This window comes from Sus scrofa, chromosome 18 (assembly GCF_000003025.6).
Source record: "Sus scrofa isolate TJ Tabasco breed Duroc chromosome 18, Sscrofa11.1, whole genome shotgun sequence".
NCBI lineage: Eukaryota > Metazoa > Chordata > Mammalia > Artiodactyla > Suidae > Sus > Sus scrofa.
Window position 1 is genome coordinate 35,691,813 of NC_010460.4, and position 21,968 is coordinate 35,713,780.

The 21,968-nt window shown below is 36.3% G+C and overlaps 1 long non-coding RNA gene across 2 annotated transcripts in view; it reads left to right on the plus strand.

Annotated features, from left to right (window-relative positions):
• LOC106506814 overlaps positions 1-20,142 on the plus strand; it is a 391,532-nt gene extending 371,390 nt beyond the window's left edge. For both annotated transcript variants that reach the window (XR_002340399.1, XR_002340400.1), the window contains exons 6-7: positions 4,866-4,933; positions 20,041-20,142. This is a non-coding gene — a long non-coding RNA (uncharacterized LOC106506814). The remainder of the gene's footprint in view (positions 1-4,865; positions 4,934-20,040) is intronic.

Genomic DNA, 21,968 nt, shown 5'->3' on the forward strand with positions numbered 1-21,968 from the left:
GAAAAAAAAAAAAGCACAATTCATTATTAAAATGCAGATTCCTAGGAAAATAAACCTTTGAGAGTTTGGACCCTGTTTTGGTTTTTTTTTGTTTTTTTGGGTTTTTTTTGTCTTTCGCTTTTTCTAGGGCCACACCCGCGGCATATGGAGGTTCCCAGGCTAGGGGTCGAATCGGAGCTGTAGCCACCAGCCTACTCCAGAGACACAGCAATGCGGGATCCAAGCTGCATCTGGGACCTACACCACAGCTCACGGCAATGCCGGATCCTTAACCCACTGAGCAAGGCCAGGGATCGAATCCGCAACCTCAGGGTTCCTAGTCGGATTTGTTAACCACTGAGCCACAATAGGAGCTCCTGGAGCCTGTATTTTTATACTCTTCTTATGTCTTGAAAATATGCTCTGGTCTGGCAGGGATCTCCATTGCTTTCTCTGAGATTTTAAATGAGTGACTAGTTGTAAGAAGCAACCAGCTAGGGTGGCTAGTTTTCCTGCATAAGAGTATAAGACAAAACAAAAAAAGGTAATAGAGCCAGATACAAGTCTTATTTGACATCCATGTTTTCATAAAGACCTGTAACTATTTATCTAGTTATATTGGTCACTAGTTACAGGGGTCAGAAAATGGGTATGTGTTTGGGGAAATTTGTGAATAGGAGGATCTAAGGATAGGAAAAGGGAGGATAAAATTCTTAAACAGTACCAGGCCTAACTGGCCCAGTTCTCCTAAATGTATTTGGTCACTGTTAATTTCAAGTGGTTATATCAAGAACAGGCATTCCTTAACCTCACAAAGTCACGGTCAGTACCTCTAAATTTTAATATACTTAAGAATCACTTGGGCATCTTATTGAATTGCAGACTCTGATTCAGCATGGCTGGGATAGGGCCTAACAAGCTCTCAGTTATTGCTCATGCTGCTGATCCATGGATGGCTCTGAGTTGCAAGGATCTAGGCAATTTCTATGGTTCTGACACTAACCTACGTTCTTAACCCTTCTCATTTTGTGGTTTATCAGATTATCAATCTCATCTAAAACAAATAGCCAGTATTTCTCCAGCAAAGATGGGTTTATTCCAGGTCATCAGAGAATTGCAACCCTGGGTGGGCTACCATGGTGAACCACTTACAAGTCATTGCACAGCAAGGAAAGGAAAGGGCTTCTATAGAGGAGGAAAGGACCTTGGGAGGTCTACAGTAAACGAAGAGTTTATGGCTTTTCATAGGCTGAGTCCTCACCAGGTTACAAGAGCAGTCTTTCTTCTCTTGGATTCTAATGTTGTCCTAGAGTGTGGGAGTTCCCTCTTCTGATCTCCTGGTATTATTTAAATAAGGTTTTCATTTGTTAATTTTTTTACAGAGCACAGAATAAATTCCCCTGAGAGAATATAGGTGCATTCCCTAATAACTCATCACACCACCCTCTCATCGGTTGGCCTTTCATAATCCTCACTTCTGGGCACTCCTCAGTGTTTCCACATCTTAATAGCCACTCAGAACAATTTATTTTACCAGTGCTGCCACATTTGTGATTTATAGAAACCATGTGAAGTCAATGTAACATTATCAGCTTTACAAAAGAAAAATCAGAGTTCCAGTTAAGTTTATAATTTGCCCAAGGGTCTTTATGGTGCAACTCATAAAATCATAAGGACTCAATTTCAGGACCTCCAATTTCAGGTTCAAAATTATTTTCCCTAAAAACCACAGTTTCCTGTGTGAAATACAATGCTCTGAGTCTCCTTACCTATTTGGACAGCATATCAGCAATATAAACAAACAAGACTCCCATGCATAACTTTATAGATTTGGATATAAAACTCTACATAAATTTTAACTAAACCTCACAATACCCACATGAAGTGCCATTATTTTCACATTAGTATAAGAGAAAGAAAACAAATTGAAGCCACCTAGTTTGCCTGAGGCCAACAGAATGTGGAATACAATTTGTGATAAATTCAACTCAGTCATCATGTTCCATAGGCACACATGTTATCATAGATAAGGTATAATTGGTTCACAGAGGGATACCTATAATGCTCATTCTCTGGGTTACACGGAATGTTAACTTACCTAATGAGCTTCTTTCAGAGGGAGCTGGTTAATGTATTCAGTGAATCATAGTGTCTACTTCAATTGACTATGTAACACAAAAGTTAAAACAAAACCCAACATGTCAATAAAAAGCAACACCTGTAATACAATGTAATGTGACTCCTAGGGGCTTCAGAAGAAAATGTGTTTTAAAAATTTCAATATAAGTTTAAAGGAGAGGTTATCCGCCACATTTTCATTATTACTACACTACTAAAATCAGTGGAATTCCCATAATTAAACAAGTGTTTCCCTCTGCAATCCCTATGACCTGTGTTGGAGTCTCTACTTCTCCACTAGAGAAGAAAACACAGAAAGAGAAGAAATTGAAGGCAGAGGACTAGAATGAACTCCGTAATTCTGTACCAAATTATTATAAGAAATGAGGCCTCAGTGAAACCTTTCCACCTGATGACTTATGTCTTTTCAGTATATCATCAAGCCAGTGATTTGAAGCACAGTTGATGATAATGTTTCTGTGATGGTTATTTTAACCAATTCTTGCACCATCACTTCAGTGGCTCTAAGGGGGTGAGATTTCATATACTGTCTATAGAAAACCTTGATAACCAACTTTCTCAGATGTTCACATTATTTGAAGCTTATTGGCAAGAACTTCATCCTTTCAGGACAGTGAGAAATTAACTATGTTCCATGCTAGGTGCAGTAATCTCCAAGTATTCTTCCAAAAGTAGTGTTAATATTATTATCTGTAGTTATTTTATGTTTCCGTTAGAGCAGACTTATTAAATTTGAAAACTGGAAAAAATGAAAAATTATCTGAGACAACAAAACAAAGAAAAGATATGTTACATAACATTAGTAGCAGTTTGGGCTATATAAAAAAGGTGGGAATAGTGTACATCCTCAAAAAGTTGAAAGGAGAAAATATGCGTCATATCTGGAAAACATTTTATACTGTATCTGGAATCATATTCCTTTTTTCTCCTCTTCCTTTATTATTTTTGCTTTCTTTTGCTAATTTTACTTTTGTTTCATACCTAGTTTTTCTTGCATGTGAAAACAAACTTTTAGTTGAATTTTTAAAATATATATCATCACAGTTGCAGTACATTGTGTAATTCAAACAAATTGTTTAATCAAATTCAAGCTGCTCCATTCCCTGAATCATTTAGTCAAGCATAAGGAAGTTAACCCAGCAGAATTGTACTTTAGTTATGGTTTAAACACAATTCAGACACATTAACATTCTCAAGCCCGTGGACAGAATAATGGCTTTTGCTTTGTTATGATGTGTTTCGCTTCCAACTCCCAAGGACAATAACTGTGCACTTTTGTTTATGACATGGAGTATTGTCTGTGACACTTGGGCATTTAGAACACTACAGTACATTGAGTATTGTAAATTATTTCCCTTTATTTAGAGGAAAGAAAGAGACATTGAAAATAAAATGTAGAGCTTTCTAAATAAAATGAGACTTTATGAGTTTGTTTCCTGTATTCCAAATTTCTAGGCTTTTCTGCTATTTCATTTGAAAAGAACTCTTCATTTAAAAGAGTCGATTCCATTTTAAAAATGGGTCTCTGGACCCATAAAAAGCAAAAAAAAAGAAAAAAACACTTCATTACCTGAACACTGGCCAAAAATGAAATAACTGTAAAGTATGATTATATGAATATATTATAAAAAATACTTCTAGATTGATACTAGTTTAGGGTAAAATAAAATTCCCAAGACACATATGCTTCCCTGTTTCATAGGCGTCTTTATATGTTCCCCACCAATTTTCTATTTGAAGGATGTCTGTTAGTTTGAATTTAATGCACATAAGTAAATTTAATTTTCAATGTCAATAAATTGTAAATCAGTATATCATTACATACAAACATAATTCAGAAGCTTGATGTGGTATATAAGTGAATGTCACATTTCTGGATGTCTACAAAAGACTATCTTTCTCCTAATGCAATGCAAAAATAATAGGTGGTAAGATAGTTGTTGAATGACTTTCTGAAAATCTCAAATGATCTCGATGTGGATCAGGCCTCCAATAGAAGGAAGCTTGCTTCCAAAGTCCTGGTTGCAAATACACAAAGCATAAAAATAAATTATTACATAGCTAAGAGAGATAGAGCCCTTCCTAGTTTCTTTGAACAATATACACAGCCAACTTATCACACCAGCCCCAGAGCTATTTAGGAGAAAGGTTTATTTTTTTATAAAATTCCATATGATTATTTGTCTGTAAATATCACAGCCAGGTCTAGGCATGCAATTACTAAATTGATTGTAGTGCTGGACTTCTCTTTTTCCTGTAGGTGACACCAATTTCCATTTTCTTGGGCAAGGAAACAGATTAGATACAGCTAAACTTGCTCAACTTGCTAAAATACTATAAAAGAAGTATCAAAAAATCCAGTATGAAAGAATAGATGGATGTTTTCTTCAGTATTGGAGGACTTAGCATTAAGGCATATGGGTCTGGAATGAGAAAATAATCTTCAAAATACAGCCATAATTTTTCATTTCCACATTAAAAACAGTTTTTCAGGAAAAAAGAATTTAAGTGAATACTCTGCTCCTCATCCTTTTTCTTTGTTCTCTGACTCACAGAACAAAGCTATCTGTTAACATATCAAACAGAACTCTTTCAACAATGTGTGGAAACTGACTTTTGAGGCAGCCAGAGAACATGTCCCAAAGAACTTTTGTCATCCAAAGTTTGAACCATATGAAATTGCCAATATCTGAATTTTTTTGCCAGAATGACAAAATTATTCACTTTAATCTATTATGTACTTTCAGATGCAACAACTCCCCAAAACAACAAAATGTTAAAGAAGAGTAAATGCTTCTGTTTCATCCAGAATGAGGTAACACCCTTTAGTTTTGTTGGGAGTAGGGTCTTTAATTTTTTTTTCAGAAATTTTATCTTTCTGGGAGAAAGTAGAAATTCATAAGGTAGGAAATAGAAGATAATATATATAATTACTAAGAATCCAGGTTTCTTTTTTTAGGAAAAAGTTACAAAGTAGGCAAACTATATATCTAACCTAATCAGGAAAAAAGTGAGAGGTCAAAAATATACATGATTAATATAATTTTTAAAAAACAAGGAATCAAATAATGACATTACTGACCTGTCTGCAATGAATAGGAAATTGTAGATAAAATGAGTAATTTCAAAGGAAGATATACTGTTAGTCAAATTCTACCCCATTAGAGATATAAAGTTCAAATAGACCAATTTCCACTGAAGATATTTTTATTAAAGAGCTACCTATGAAAAAATCATCAGGCCCAAGTAGATTCAGAGGAAATTTTGCTACTTTACCAAAAACAGATTCTTGCAACACTATGTTAGTTGTCCCAGAAAATAGAAAACAAAGGGAAATTTAGAAACTCTTTTTACTATGAGTAAAACAAAATGAAATTATGATAGCACACGTACAAAAAGAATCAATAGGCCAATATCATTCATAAATATTGACTCTAGAAATTGTAAACATTGTCATAGTAAGAAAACAATACACTATGACAATGGGAAATTTATTTCAAGAATTAAAGGTTTGTTTTTAATAGGAAATTCATTAATATAATACATTAGAAATCAAATATGCAGAAACAAACAACAAAGTATGTGTGTATAATATATGTATATATATCTCAAAATGAAATACTTTATTTTATTTTTTTGATGACTGCTGGATGATTTCTGTTTATTCAAAAGCATGAGTTGCACAAAGATGTGACATTACCATTATTAACTTTTGTACATCTTCAATATCACCTTATGAAACACATTACTTTTCTTTCTTTGATTTTTGTACATGTTTGTTTATACTTAGCATTTTAGTTTCTTTATTTCTAAAAATACATACTTGTTTTTTTGATATATAGTGATTTTTCTTCATTACAGCTGGTTTACAGTGTTCTGGCAATTGTCTACTCTACATCATGGTGACCCAGTAACACATACATGTATAGATTCTTTTTCCAAACATTCTCATGCTCCATCATAAGTGACTAGACATACTTTCCAGTGCTACACAGCAGGATCTCATTGCTAATCCACTCCAAAGGCAATAGTCTGCCTCTATTAACCCCAAGTTCCCATTCCATCCTGGTCCCTCCCTCTCCCCTTTGGCAACCACAAGTCTATTCTCCAAGTCCTTGATTTTCTTTTCTGTGATAAGGTTCATTTGTGCCTTATATTAGATTCCAGATATAAGTGATATCATATGGAATTTGTCTTTCTCTTTCTGACTGACTTCACTCAGGATGAGAGTCTCTAGTTCCGTCCATGTTGCTGCAAATGGCATTATTTCATTCTTTTTTATGGCCGAGTAGTATTCCATTGTATATATATATATATATACCACAGCTTCCTAATCCAATCATCTGCCAGTGGACATTTGGGTTGATTCCATGTCTTGGCTATTGTGAATAGAGCTGCAATGAACATGCAGGTGCATATGTCTTTTTTAAGAAAAGTTTTGTCTGAATATGTGCCCAAGAGTGGGATTGCTGGGTCATATGGTAATTCTATGTATAGTTTTCTAAGCTACCTCCATACTATTTTCCATAGTGGTTGTACCAATTTACATTCCCACCAACAGTGACGGAGTGTTCCCTTTTCTCCAGGCCCTCTCCAGCACTTGTTTTTTGTGGACTTTTTTTTTTTTTTTTGTCTTTTCGCCTTTTTTAGGGCCGCTCCCACAGCATATGGAGGTTCCCAGGCTAAGGGTCAAATCGGAGCTGTAGCCACTGGCCTACACCAGAGCCACAACAACACAGGATCCGAGCCGCGTCTGCAACCAACACCATAGTTCACAGCAACGCTGGACCCTTAACCCACTGAGCAAGGCCAGGGATCAAACCTGAAACCTCATGGTTCCTAGTCGGATTCATTAACCACTGCACCACGACGGGAACTCCCTTTTGTGGACTTATTAATGATGGCCATTCTGACTGGTGTGAGATGGTATCTCATGGTAATTTTGATTTGCATTTCTCTAATAATCAGGGATGTTGAGCATTTTTTCATGGCTTGTTGGCCATCTGTATATCAAAGAAAATGAAATATTTTAGAACAACTATGATAAGAAGTCATCAAAACCAGTGAAAGGAAAAAATTTAAGCTCTCATGAAAGGCGCAAAAGTAGATTTGGACAAATAGAAAAATATCACTTCATTCTTAGATAAGAGTAAATATGCAGCAGTGTAATGGGGAAAAATTACAAAGATATAAAACAAATGAAGGATATATAAGACCCAGATAAATGTAGAAATATTGCATGTTCATGAATAGGGATACTTTATATTGTAATTACCCCCAAAATTAATCTCTGCATTCAGTTTATCAAATCCTAAGTTTTAATTTAGAAATGGTAACAGAGGGAAGCTAAAATTCACATAAGAAAGTTTGTGCAAAAATAGCAAAAAATTTTGAAAGAGAAAAATCATAGGCCCAATGGAATATGAAACTTTAGTAATTGAAATGCCATGTGTATGTATATTAGATTAATAGGTCACATATGCATATATAGAAATATATTACATTAGAAATGATCTGCTCAGAAAGAACAGACTATTCAGTACATTATATTGTGACATTTTGCTATGTATTTGCAAGATAAATTCAGGTTCTAAATACAATGAGCAACACTCTGAAGTATTAGAGGAAAGTATAAAATTACTTATAAGATATAGGGTAGGAAAATTTTTAAAAATAAGATTGAAAAAGCAGATCTCAAAGAATTTAGCTCCATCAAACTTTCAAACAAATCCTATGTATGAGAAAGCACCATAAACAAAGTAAAAAGCTTAGCTATAGACTTGGAAAACAAACTTGAACCCAAAATTAATTTATTTATAGCTAATTTAAAGATAAGGAAACAAATTTTTTTAGAGGAATAAAAAAAATAGTTCGCCTATAAAAATCGCAGATAATGCATACGAAAAGTTGTTCAACCTAACTAGGCAACATGAACAGCAAATTAAATTATCTATGTAATAATTCTCTAACCCATTATGTTGGCAAAAATCAAAAAGCTTAAGAATATAGACTATAGATAAGTGAGAGAAGCAGATACAGCTATACCTTTCTGGTGGCTGTGTAATTTTATGCAGTCACTTTGAAGGGCTGTCCATCAGTGTTTAAACATTTTAAATATGCGTACTGTATAATGTAACAATTTTCCAACCCTAGAGAAACACAGAAACATGCATATATGAAGCATGTATAAGGATATTAATTTTATTTTCTTTTTTCTTTTTTTTTTTTTCTTTCTTTAGGGCCGCACCCACAGCATATGGAAGTTCCCAGCCTAGGAGTTGAATCAGAACTGCAGCTGCCAGCTTACACCATAGCCACAGAAAACAGGATCTAAGCCACATCTGTGACCTACACCACACAGCTCATGGCAATGCCAGATCCTTAACCCACTGAGTGAGGCCAGATATTGAACTCACATTCTCAGAGATACTAGTTGGACTTTATTGCTGAGCCACAGTGGGAACTCCAGAGGATATTAATTTTAAACAACCCAAATTACTATCAGAAGAGAAACAGCTAATCAAAATGTCTATTTACACAATTGAATAATATGCAACAGTTAAAGCAAAAGGTAAATCTACAGGCACCTACCTAAAACTTCAGTATATTGCTACAAACAGGAAGCAAGTTGAAGGACAATCCGTAAAGGATAATAACACCATGAAAAACAAAAACGCACTCTTAATATTATGTTTTGTGTGTATGTGTATATGTGTATGTGTGCATATGTACATGTATTAAAAAGTAGATAATAAAAATAATAGGATTAAGGAGTTCCCGTCGTGATGCAGCGGAAACAAATTCAACTAGGAACCATGAGGTTGCAGGTTGATCCCTGGCCTCAGTCAATGGGTTAAGGATCTGGCATTGCCATGAGCTGTGGTGTAGGTTGCAGATGCAGCTCGGATCTGGTGTTGCTGTGGCTGTGGTGTAGGCCAGAAGCAACAGCTCTGATTAGACCCCTAGCCTGGGAACCTCCATATTGCCACAGGTGCTGCCCTATAAAGACAAAAGAGAAAAAAATTTAAAAAAAATAAATAAATAATAGAATCGAGGGTGATCTGAGAGGATATATGTTTTTTTCCATAGTATTTTATTTTTGTGGTTATTTTTATAAGTAATTAGTCACATCTTACATGTGAAGGACAGAGATAGTATACAAAAACACAAATATGCATGTTTTTAATCATAGATAATACATGTTAAAAAGGGCAAATTAATCAGTCACACCTGTTTTATCTATTACTCTCATAAATATTATAAACATTAATTATACACTGGGAAAAGTTTTGTTAAGAGGCACTTTCAGATCTTCTTGGTAGGAATATATATTGCTGCATCTTTTTTGGAAGATAGCTCTCAGCGTAACGTTCTTTGCGCTAAAAGCATTTATAGTCCTAGAGTTTTTGGCTTTTTCTTTTTACTCTATGCATGTGTCAATGTGAACGGAAAATATTTTAAAAAATATTGGCTAACTACTAAGTGAAATAATTAGTTATTAAATTTAAATAGAGCAAGGATAACCATTTATTCATACTCTTAATCTGAAGATGGTCTAAATATCTTAAAGACCCAAAGAATCCTTTTGTATTGTGAATGATTAAAGATACCTCTAGAGTGATATAGTGACAAATATTCTTTGCTTGACCAAACTTTAGTCAAGCTCTTAAACCTTCCCCTGGCCCCACCCATGGACGTCCTTGTAAAGTCTGGTCTTAGCAAGAACTCTGCTAAATCAGTTCGAGCAGAAACCTCTCCCCTGATACCTGGTCACCTGTAATATCTGATCAAACTCTTCATTCTACACTCCCCCCCAGGTGATGTCTGATCGCCCTGGACTGGTAGGTTTAGTCAGAATCTTTCCTTACCCTTCAGGTTTCCTCTTAGTAGTTTTTAATCCACTGACCACCAACCTGCTCCTTGGCTCTAAATTCCCACGTGTTCATATTTGATCCCAATTCTATGCTAAGATCTCTCTTCTCCTACTGCAGTCGTCTGTTTTTACTCTTCTACGGCCCAGCTCTCCTTTTTCTCTTACAAGAGAATAAGCACAAACACAATGAGGTAGGAACATATAAAAGGGACTCATTTCATTGAACATGGTAACAGAATGGTATTTACAAATCATTTAATAGAAGAAGTGTGGAACAAATAGGAAGAAAGCTTTCAAAGCTGACTAAAAGGAAGACACAGTAAGTCCTCATATACCAGGACAGGTTACAACAGTTGGTTTGTGTCCAGAATCCATTCTGACTGGTTCTTGGTTTCATGTTGAGTAGTCAATATACATGCTGTACTCTGGTAAATATATCTTACTATCATCCTGACTCAGAAATATATGAGAAGATATCTGTACGTGGAGAGAGAAGATGTGAAATATTTTCCTGTATGTGATTTTTGAGTTTATTCAATAAATTCAGAATGATGATGGAATGTGAGATAGTGGCCTTTGGAGGTAAAATTATAACTTTTCTCCTCAAAGTGAACCTTACTATACATTTGTATTTCATTTTAGAGCTAAATAGTTTTTAAACACTTAGGGGGGAATTTTAATATTTTAGGAGTTGAACATAGCATTTTTCTTGTGGGGAAGAATTGTGTTTCAAGAAAAATATCTTGATAAATCATTTGATTGAAAGAGGGTGGCTTGGCTCTTTGGGGGCCAAAATGAAAAAGGCGGTATCCAAACAATGCTGCTTAGCAAAGAGCCAGCATCTCAGGAGTATGGGGAAAATGAAGGAGAGATGAGGAGAGAAAGCACAAGGTAGGAGGAGGCAGGATGGTAGGAGTTTGGAGTACTGTGTAAGAAATCTGCAGGGGCCAAGGAGGCTGAGCCCTGCTGGCCCAGGAAGGGCCCACAGAGTCATAGGCCTGACCCAGCTGCAGTGTGGAAATAGCAAAGGTCTAGATGTGCCAGGAATCATGATGGAAAAAATGCATATGAAATAGACTTCTGAACTTTCAGAGGTCTGCTAGAGGGACCTCAAAGACGACCTGCAGGCCTTGAACATAATGAGATAGTAAGTCTCAGATCCAACTACTTGTGTGACCTCATCCTCAGCCACAAGGAATGGGGTACTTTGATTTCCATACGCCTCTATGTGTTGATGCTATTATTAATGATAATAACAGCTTATTTCATCGATTGCCAAAAAGTAAAAGATAGATGAGATACAAGCTAAACAAAGGTGTCAATTTTACCATCCTGCAATTCTCTGGACAGTGAGCAGTCTCCATCAACTCAAATTGCATGGAGGAAAGTTAATCACCAGAAAATTGAAGTCAAGCCTACTCATCTGCTCTGTTTTTGCCACTGCTGCACAAGTGTCAGCATTATGGCAGGAAGACATGTAACAATCAATACAAAAAGTAAACAAGTGAGTCTGAATGGAATCAAACTGAATCATAAACACTTATCCTCTCTGGTCAACAATAGATCAGTGAGACAGTGAGGTGGGGTGTGTGAGTGAGAGAGAGAGATTGTGTTAAGGGGCAGGAATAGAACCATCAGATCATTGAGCAAAGCCCCTATTCCAAGCACAGTAGATGTGTTCAGAACAGTTCTGTGAAGTGAAATAATTACCTGCCTTTTACAGATGAGGGAACATTTAGAGAGGTTGGAGAGACACTGGCAGTTTTACGTTTCTAAAATTTTCTGTTTGAAAATGTCTTTGAAAAAATGCTGGAGTTCCTGTCGTGGCGCAGTGGTTAACGAATCCGACTAGGAACCATGAGGTTGCGGGTTCGGTCCCTGCCCTTGCTCAGTGGGTGAAGGATCCAGCATTGCCGTGAGCTGTGGTGTAGGTTGCAGACGCGGCTCGGATCCCGCGTTGCTGTGGCTCTGGCGTAGGCCGGTGGCTGCAGCTCCGATTCGACCCCTGGCCTGGGAACCTCCATATGCCACGGGAGCGGCCCAAGAAATGGCAAAAAAAAAAAGAAAGAAAGAAAAGAAAATATGCTAAGTATTTTCTTGTCAGCTTTTAAAATCTGTTAATCGCAATACTGAAGTTACAGAGTGGCCTGGATTTGAAAGAAAATAACATATTTCTGCCTGGCTCCCCTTAGTGCTCTGTGTCTTAAAACTTTCACAAGTGGGAAAGGCCTGAAAGCCAAACAGAGTGAGTGATAGGAGGAATAATGGTTGGAAGAATTAGTGCAAACAGTGCCCCCCACTTTCAAAAAGCATCTGTTTTCTAGCCAAATAGTCATATCCATAGTAATTTGGTGGTGATTTCAAGGTTTCCCTAACCAAAACCATAAGCCCCAAGGTGTTCAAGTACTCCACTACAATCACTCCAAAAGTTCTGAAAAAAATCTGCTTTTTAACAGACTTAATTAAGCAGGTTGCTTAAGTGAAGTAAATATCAGATTAAGACATCAGATGGACTTGGGTTTTTTTATCCTTGCTGGTGTTTACCTGACAAAAAGGATTGGCTTTAAGAAATGAGTCCCTGACTGGATATAGTTCCCAGTGCTATCTAGTCAGTGACTCATTTCTTAAAGCCAATCCTTTCTGTCAGGTGAACATAAGCAAGGATAAAAACCCCAGGTCTGCCTGATGTCTTAGTCTGATATTTTATGATGGAGAATAATGTGAGAAAAAGAATGTAATCATGTATGTGTGACTGGGTCACTTTGCTGTACAGTAGAAAATTGAGAGAACACTGTAAACCAACTATAATGAAAATAAAAATCATTAAAAAAAAAAAAGGAAGAATGAAATGAGTCACTGGTTTTGACCACAGATGGGGATGCGAAAATGTTGTCTCGTTAAGTGCTACCCTGGCACCAGCCGAGACTGATGGCGTCAAATCAGAAATATAACAGTGCAGGAGTTATATGTGCCACTGTGGCACAGCAGAAATGAATCCGACTGGGAATCATGAGGTCGAGGGTTCAATCCCTGGCCTCGTCAGTGGGTTAAGGATCCAGTGTTGCCGTGAGCTGTGGTGTAGGTTGCAGATGCAGCTCAGATCTGGTGTTGCTGTAGCTGTGGTGTAGACCATCAGCTACAGCTCCAATTAGACCCCTAGCCTGGGAACCTCCATGTGCCGTGGGTGTAGCCCTAGAAGACAAAAAGATACAAAAAAGAAAAAAATAAAGAAATATGACAATGCAGAACACACATAAGAGAGATGAAGAGAGCAGGGCAGGAAAAGGAGGCCAACACAAGCAGTTTTCTCTAGGACAGCCTTAGGAGGGAGAAGGGTGAGAGAAAAAAGTATGCTAGGACTAAATAAGACATACAGATTTCAAGTGGAGGCTGATTATGGTAAGAGCAAACAGTCTTTTAGCTGGCTTCTTTGAGGAGAAATTAATTGGATTTTTAAAAAATAACAATGTTAAAAGATTTGCCTTTATTGTAAAGGAAGTATCTGGAACCAGGTAAACCCAATCTTTGGGAGAATGTCTTGGACAGCATTTTAAAATAAAGATATAGGAACAGTTTCCAATCAACTGCCTTTGCAAGAAAGTGTGTGATTACACATTATTTGAAGGTGATTAAAAAGTTCCGTCTGAAGCATGTTAAGAAAGCCCCCTAGCAACTGTGTTTGTGGTTTATTTGCTTACTAAAATTTTCTTCGTAAATACTCTAAGGGAAATACTGTATAACATCTTTCAAAAATATATAAAATATGAACCATTGATATAGAATTTGATGAGCTTGCATTGTATTACCTTTGTGACTCAGAATAAAAAGCTGCTTAACTGCTAGAATAAAAAGAGAATTTGATAAATGTAGTAAGACCCTGGGTCTTCTACTGAGTGAGCCATGCTGAAAACTGTTTCCATCTCCATTGTCTGGGCCATCACTCTTACATTGGCTTTAATTAGCTTTGCATTGCCAGTGAACTCTAGTGGCTACATTAGTGCATTGACACATCCATTTGAGTTCTCAGTAAGACAGACACAGGGTCTGTTCAAATCATTTCATCTGTAAGTGCTGATTTTGTGAGCTCCTTGCCTATAAGTATTCTTGGAGGGTTAATTAGACATTTTTTTCTATGAAGATTTTATATTTTCTCAGAAAAAGCTACCGCAAAATTTAGTGATAGCACTTTACATAATTTCCCCCTTTACCTATTTTTCTTTCCCCTAATACTTTGTGGAGGAAAAAAAAAAAGTCACTTCCTCACAAAAAAATTGCACTAGATTAGAGCTCTAATTGTAACTTTAAATATTAACTGGTAAACTAGATTTCCTGTTAGGATATCACATGTATCAGAAGTCAAATGTGAAAACATGTGTGTGTATTATGATGATCAAATAGTTTTCTCAACTTTCTTAATTTTTCCTACAGAAGGATAACTCACACAAGAGTTTGCAGATAACTTACTTCTTTTGCAAATGGAACAATTCCAATATATGTATTTTAATTTGTATCACATGGGTTTAAATCATGAGGTTTATCATATGTACTTTATACAATCAGGTTCTTGAATATGAGCGAGTTACATGTCTCTAAAAATTCTTATCAAAAACAATAATTATCTAAATATCTGTGCAGTAAGTATTTTAAATTTTCTAGCAGGTTATCCTTACTGTGTGAAAGAAAAGCAAAGAAATAATCAGGAAGGACATAGAACTGCACTGGAGGATGGAAAAAGCATGTGCTCTGAAAACAGAGGGATCTGGAAATTTGGATTTACTTCTGTGTCTGTCCCAAATGAGTTGAAGGAGCATGGCATCTGAACCTCAATTTCATTATCTTGTATGCTGACGTAGCCACTCCAGCTCATGGCCTTGCTTCCTTTGCCTTTTTAAAAATACTTTAAATGATTTACAATCATTTCACTGTGCCTATATCTCCCAGTCTTGAGCTGTAGGTAGTAGTGTGGAGAAAAAAGAAGAATCTTCCATTACGATGCATTTGAGAGACATTGGAGCTCTTGAGCACTCTCTACAGGACGAGAGGAAAGTCTATTTTGGCAATGGGTATAGCGAGAGAAATGTAATTAGATGGATTCAAATCCTCTTTTGATGCAAAACTCGTCACTTTCTCTGTGAAGTTTTCTCACATCTTATTGGTTTGGTTTATTTGTTTCAAAGTAAATAATGTTGCTTAAAATGAGTTAATTTGACACTTGAAATTGTTCCATTGACCCTTGAAATTTGTTCCATCCATTGAAATGCAAGTCCAGGTCTAAATTTGTAATTCTTATTCATTTCCCACCGTACTTCTTTCTAAACTTTATTGACGAATGCTTATCACTGAAGTCCCAGAATGTATATGTAGGTATATTTTCATGGGTATCAGTGGGACTTCAGGTGGCCAATGTGCTCTCTTCTGCTGTCATTTTCAAAATTTAAATAAAGGCAGATGAGAAAGAGCATGGGCGTCCCTGGAGAGATGAGCATCACTGAACTGCAGTTCTGTTTCACTCCTGAGAGGGCAAACTATTAATTACTGTTATGGTAAAGATTTTCCAGATTATAAACCCTCATCTGCTTTCGTTAGAATTTTATTTACTGCGAAGTTACTAAAGCTAAAGCTTCAGGGCTCCTCAGGTCTTCTAAAGTCCTGCACCTGATTTTGTTTTTTTATGATTTTCATTTTTTTAAAAAAGTAAAACACATAACTGTGTAAGATTCAAGTTCTATAAAACCTGGATCTGCCCCCAAATAACAAATAAATTGTACTTTTTCTGAAAGAATATTTCAGAAGCTGCAGTTCCTGAAAAATGACAATGATAATTATTCACAATCATAATTTTATTACAATTTCTCATTATGTATTTGCTGAGGCCCTTTCTTTTTTTTTTTTTTTTCTTTTTGTCTTTTGTCTTTTTTGTTGTTGTTGTTGTTGTTGTTGCTATTTCTTGGGCCGCTCCCGCGGCATATGGAGGTTCCCAGGCTAGGGGTTGAATCGGAGCTATAGCCACTGGCTTACGCCAGAGCCACAGCAACGCGGGATCCGAGCCGCGTCTGCAACCTACACCACAGCTCACGGCAACGCCGGATCGTTAACCCACTGAGCAAGGGCAGGGATCGAACCCGCAACCTCATGGTTCCTAGTCGGATTCGTTAACCACTGCGCCACGACGGGAACTCCTGAGGCCCTTTCTTTTTGCTAATCACTGTATAGGTATTTTTTTGCCAATATTTTTTAATAGTTATTTCCCCAATTTTTTTTTCTACTGTGCAGCATGGTGACCCAGTTACACATACATGTACACATTCTGTTTTTGCACATTATCAGGCTCCATCATAAGTGACTAGACATAGTTCCCAGTGCTGCACAGCAGGATCTCATTGCTAATCCATTCCAATGGCAATAGTTTGTATCTATTAACCCCAGATCCCCAACCACCCCACTCCTTTCCCCTTCCACTTGCCTAGCACAAGTCTATAGATATTTTATAAACATTATGTCACATTCTCAGAGCATGTGTTCAGTGTAGGAAACCAAGGTAGATGTACAGTGATAGATAGGGGCTGGCAGTGATTCAATCCATGGTTCTTTACTCTAAAATATTTTCTAAATATTCATACTACATCATTCCTTAGTGTGGTAAAAGTGACTACTTTAAAAAAAATCCTTTTACATGTCTCTATGCATTAACTAAAAATCAACAGAATAGCGTAGTGAGTTGGCATATGGCTTTCAAATTGTTTATTTAGTTATAGGTCATGCTATGTCAAATCACTTCTGACTTTAAAAGACCAAATAATCCATTTACAAGTTGGGTAATAGTCTGTCAGGTCTGCATGCTGAAAACATTAGTGGAAGATGAATTAACCAATCAGCAAGGTAGTTAAATGCTGGTAGCTACAAAATCTGAAAGGGTGAGTGTTAATTCAAATAATGTTAAATGGTATTCATGGGATAAGTGAACTATGCCTAACACTTTAAAAATAACTCAGGTATAGAATGGTTCAAAAATGCTTCCTTGAGGATATTTATAGAGACACTACAATTTTATTTCTCAGTTGAGGTAACTCTCCATTCAAGACATTACACTTAATGTGTATGTGAATATTTTGTGAATCTGGCCTATGGAAAGTATTTTCCATAAATTTTTGAGTGTTAAAAACCCCTGAGTGTATACTAATCTCAGTATTTCAGGCCCAGAGAGCTCAATAGGCTGCTAGCCTACTCCAAAGGGCCCCATATATCTAGGATAAATTCACAGTTTCTAAGCTGGGGACACTGACATATAAAACTAGAATGTGAATTAACTATTTTGCAATGGACATCTATTGCCAAAATGGCTCCTGCAAACTCATGTCTTTTGGGTAGGCCATTTCTCCCAGTAGGAAAGTTACATAAAATCCAAATTATGAATAAAAATAAAATGAATAAGCATAGTATCAGAAAGCGGACAGTAATTGCAAATCATTGCCCACGCGTGACTCTGATTCTCTTCTTGTACTTTGAAGATCCACTGCCTCCCTTTTTTGACTGCTGCATCTTTTTTTTTAATTTATTTTTTATTGTTATTTCCCCTAACACTTTTTTTTTCCACTGTACAGCATGGGGACCCAGTTACACACACATGTATACATAATTTTTTCTCCCATTGTCATGCTGCCTGGTAGGTATCTAGACATCGTTCTCAGTGCTATGCAGCAGGATCTCATTGCTAGTCCGTTCCAAAAGCAATAGTTTGCATCTGTTAACCCCAAGCTCCCAATCCCTCCTCCTCACTCCCTCCCCCTTGGCAACCACAAGTCTATTCTGCAAGTCCATGATTTTCTTTTCTGTGAAAGAAAAGGTTCATTTGTGCCTTATATTAGATTCCAGATATAAGGGATATCATATGGTATTTGTCTTTCTCTTTCTGACTTACTTCACTCAGGATGAGAGTCTCTAGTTCCATCCATGTTGCTGCATATGACACTATTTCATTCTTTTTTATGGCTGGGTAGTGTTCCATTGTGTATATATATCCTGCTTCCTCCTAATCCAATCATCTGTCAGTGGACACTTGGGTTGATTCCATGTCTTGGCTATTGTGAATAGAGCTGCAATGAACATGCAGGTGCATGTGTCTTTTTTAAGGAAAGTTTTGTCTGGATATATGCCCAAGAGTGGGATTGCTGGGTCATATGGTAATTCTATGCATAGATTTCTAAGGTGCCTCCATACTGTTTTCCACAATGGTTGTACCAGCTTACATTCCCAGCAAAGGCGCAGGAGGGTTCCCTTTTCTCTACACCCTCTCCAGCATTTGTTTTTTTGTGGACTTATTAATGATGGCCATTCTGACTGGTGTGAGGTGGTATCTCATGGTCGTTTTGATTTGCATTTCTCTAATAATCAGCAATGTTGAGCATTTTTTCATGTGCTTGTTGGCCATTTGTATATCTTCCTTGGAGAAATGTCTATTCAGGTCTTTTGCCCATTTTTCAATTGGATTGTTGGCTTTTTTGCTGTTGAGTTGTATGAGTTGCTTGTGTGTTCTAGAGATTAAGCCCTTGTCAGTTGCATCATTTGAAACTATTTTCTCCCATTCTGTTAGTTGTCTTTTTGTTGTCTTTTTGGTTTCCTTTGCTGTGCAAAAGCGTGTCAGTTTGATTAGGTCCCATTGGTTTATTTTTGCTCTTACTTCTGTTGCTTTGGGAGACTGACCTGAGAAAATATTCATAAGGTTGATGTCAGAAAGTGTTTTTCCTATGTTCTCTTCCGGGAGTTTGATGGTGTCTTGTCTTAGGTTTGAGTCTTTCAGCCATTTTGAGTTTATTTTCATGCATGGCGTGAGGGTAGAAATATCACTTTAGACCTTAAATGTTTAAGCACTTAACACAGTCCTGTTAAGTACCATTAAGGACTGCATGTTGTCAAAATAAGAATAGAAGCATAAACAAATAATCATATCCTGCAGTACATAACAAACCAGCATCACTGGACCTGAAGAGGATCAAAGTTAAAGACTCAAGTAATCACCTTGGATAGAGAAGGAAAGTGCAGTGGGAGTAGAATGAGAAACTGGCAAGGCAAAGCAACCTACACAGAACATAGATTTTAAGGTGCAGTAGATTTCATTGAGTATAGTCAGTGATACAGTAACATTGGGAAGTGGTACCCATATTCTATGCTCTTAAAAAACTTGCTGGGTATATTAGAGAATTAAAGTATACCATCCCTAACTTTCAGTGGTGTCCTCACCAAGAATAACATCAAAACAGAGGAAGTAAATAAAGGTTCTAGCATTTAACATCTTACTTCTTATTACTGATGGTATAAGTGAAATAGGTTATTTTCTCATTCAAAAACATGCTGCATTTATCAATGCACCTTGTTATCAAAACATTTCTGTTATATTGCACCTATTAGAAATTTGAAGTGAGGAAAAATCTTAGGTGAGAATAAATATTTAAAATAATTTGAACTTGATTATTAAATCAATAAATAAAAGGCTGATTTAATGTGTGGAATCTTGATTTTTGCAACTCCTTTCCAAATTTCATACCAAGGTCCACAGACTGTATTAATAGCAAAAAAAAAAAAAAGGCCCATTGCTTTACTAGTCATTTTTGCAGTGAGTTGATCTCAATAGCAAGTAGAGCCGTGGATAGAATGAAGACTGATCACTAAGGGTCTCTGCTGTGGCTTTGATATTAATCATCAGAGAAGACGTTTCTATAGAGAACAATACCTAAAAATGGAAGGTCCAGGTCAACTAAGTCAACACCTAATATAATTATATACGGTTAATAATTAATATAAGTATTTTGACATGTCCTGGGTTATTCAAAGAGGAAAAGAGACAGTGTGATTGTTATTTGAAAAGGTGCCATTAAGTGCTTAGATGATCTAGCCAAAAACATAGCAGATGTATTACCCTCTGACTTTTTATTTTCAGTTTTAGACAATGCCATAAAATACTGTGAAACAAAACAAAACAAAACCTAAACATATTTGCTTCTGAGAGAGTTCAAGGATTGCCTAGGATAAACTGTACCTTCCATTTTATATAGGCTTTTCCTAAAAGAAAATGTGGATTCAACTTAAGGCTCTGCGTGATGAAGAGCTTGAAGGAAGTATAGTGATGTCAGCAGCTTACCTTGAATGCATCAAAAAGGTAAGATGGATTAAAAAAAGGATAGAGAGATGAAAAGATGCCTAGATATGTGACAAAGTAGCTATGGTAAAATTTTATTTGTGGAATCTATGTGGTGGTTATGTAAGTGTCCACCATAAAAGTTTCTCAAAATTTCTGTATGTTTGAAAATGTTGATAAGATGTTGAAAAAGTGAAAATACATTGTAGTTACTCCTAGAAAGGGCAACAACTAGAAGGGGCACAAGGTGGGTGTTGGGGGATGCTAAGACTATTCTGTTTCTTGATCTGGGTACTGGTTACTGGGAGAGTTGACCTTATGAAAACCAAAATTGTTTTTGAATACTTATGATGTTTGTTTCTGTACATATATTATGCATTTCAGTTAAAATTAAGAAATTTTAATATCATAACCAGTATCATTCTGAACCCTTTAATGGCAAGTGAGAGAAACCCAGTCCTAAAAAATTACTCATGTGGTTGAGAATTCCTAGGGCATAGCTGGGTTTAGACAAATCTGGACCACATGGCATTGTCCAGGCTCTGTATCTCCAGGTTTATTGGTCTCTGTTTGATTGCTGGGTCCCAGTCTCAAATGGACCATATTCTGTCTCTTGATCTCTCTCTTAGACAATAGTCTTCCTTCCCTTAGCAGTTCAGATGATTATCAGTGGTCTCATTTCTATGTCACAGTAACGTAAATATTTTGGTTAGAGAGGTTGTCCATTCTGATATATAACTGATAAATCACAGCAAAGACTCTGATGAAGCTAGCCTGGGTCATTTACTCTCATTGAAATAATTAGTGAGGATGATGAGGTTCTTTTATTCATTCATCAGGGCTCCTGTGCACGCATTTGCCGCCAGGAACCTGGAGATTGGCCTGGTATCAGAATAAAAATTTATGAAGGGTAATAAGCTAAAGGAGGAAGGTTAGAGAGAAAAAAAAGATGTATTTTTGGGGGCTTCAAATCCAGCCTATAATATCATCCCACCATGGTGAATATAAAAACTAAAATGAAACAATACTAAACTAAATCTAGTCAAGATTTATACACATACACACAGAATACATAGACATACATAACATAATCAAACATATATAATTGTTTACATATGCATATATAATATCAAAATATATATGATATTATATGTGTACATATATGCATGTATGTATCTTGTGTACATATGTGTATGCATTTATATACGTGTGTGTATATGCATACACACACCTGTATAGTATGTACTATTTTGAATTTCCTGTATTATCAGAAACATTCTTCTTATGATTGTGCAGATAGTCTTGGAACTTGCAGTATGAGAAAGATTTATGCTCTTTCAACTACACATTCTGAGAATCATGGTAGAAGGGAGAATAATGACCCTTGAAAGTAGGATGAAATCTAGAAAGGCAGTTCAAGCTACAGAAGGATTTATAAACTCCCAAATGAATAATGAGTTGGACTTGAAAATACTCTAATTACCTAGAGAAAAAATGACATGAAATTAATGTCTGTAGAAAATAAATAATGTGACTTCTTGAAAAGGATAACAACACATCCTGGGATTTACAAATTAGACAAGGTTCAGTCAGTTGGAGCTGAAGAAAAAAAATGCTGTTGCCAAATCAATCATATAATGACTCTAATGATTTATTCTTTCACCATACAAAGAAAGCCAGATAATATTATCATTCCCTGAAAAAGACTTAAACAAGCCAGAGAAACTCCTATTATTATAGAATCTATGCTTTTCTTTTTCTTTTTTTATTAGTTAGTTGTTCTGATCTACTATAGTTATTCAAGAAGACACAGAGAATACAGCAGTTACGTGGGTAATATTTATT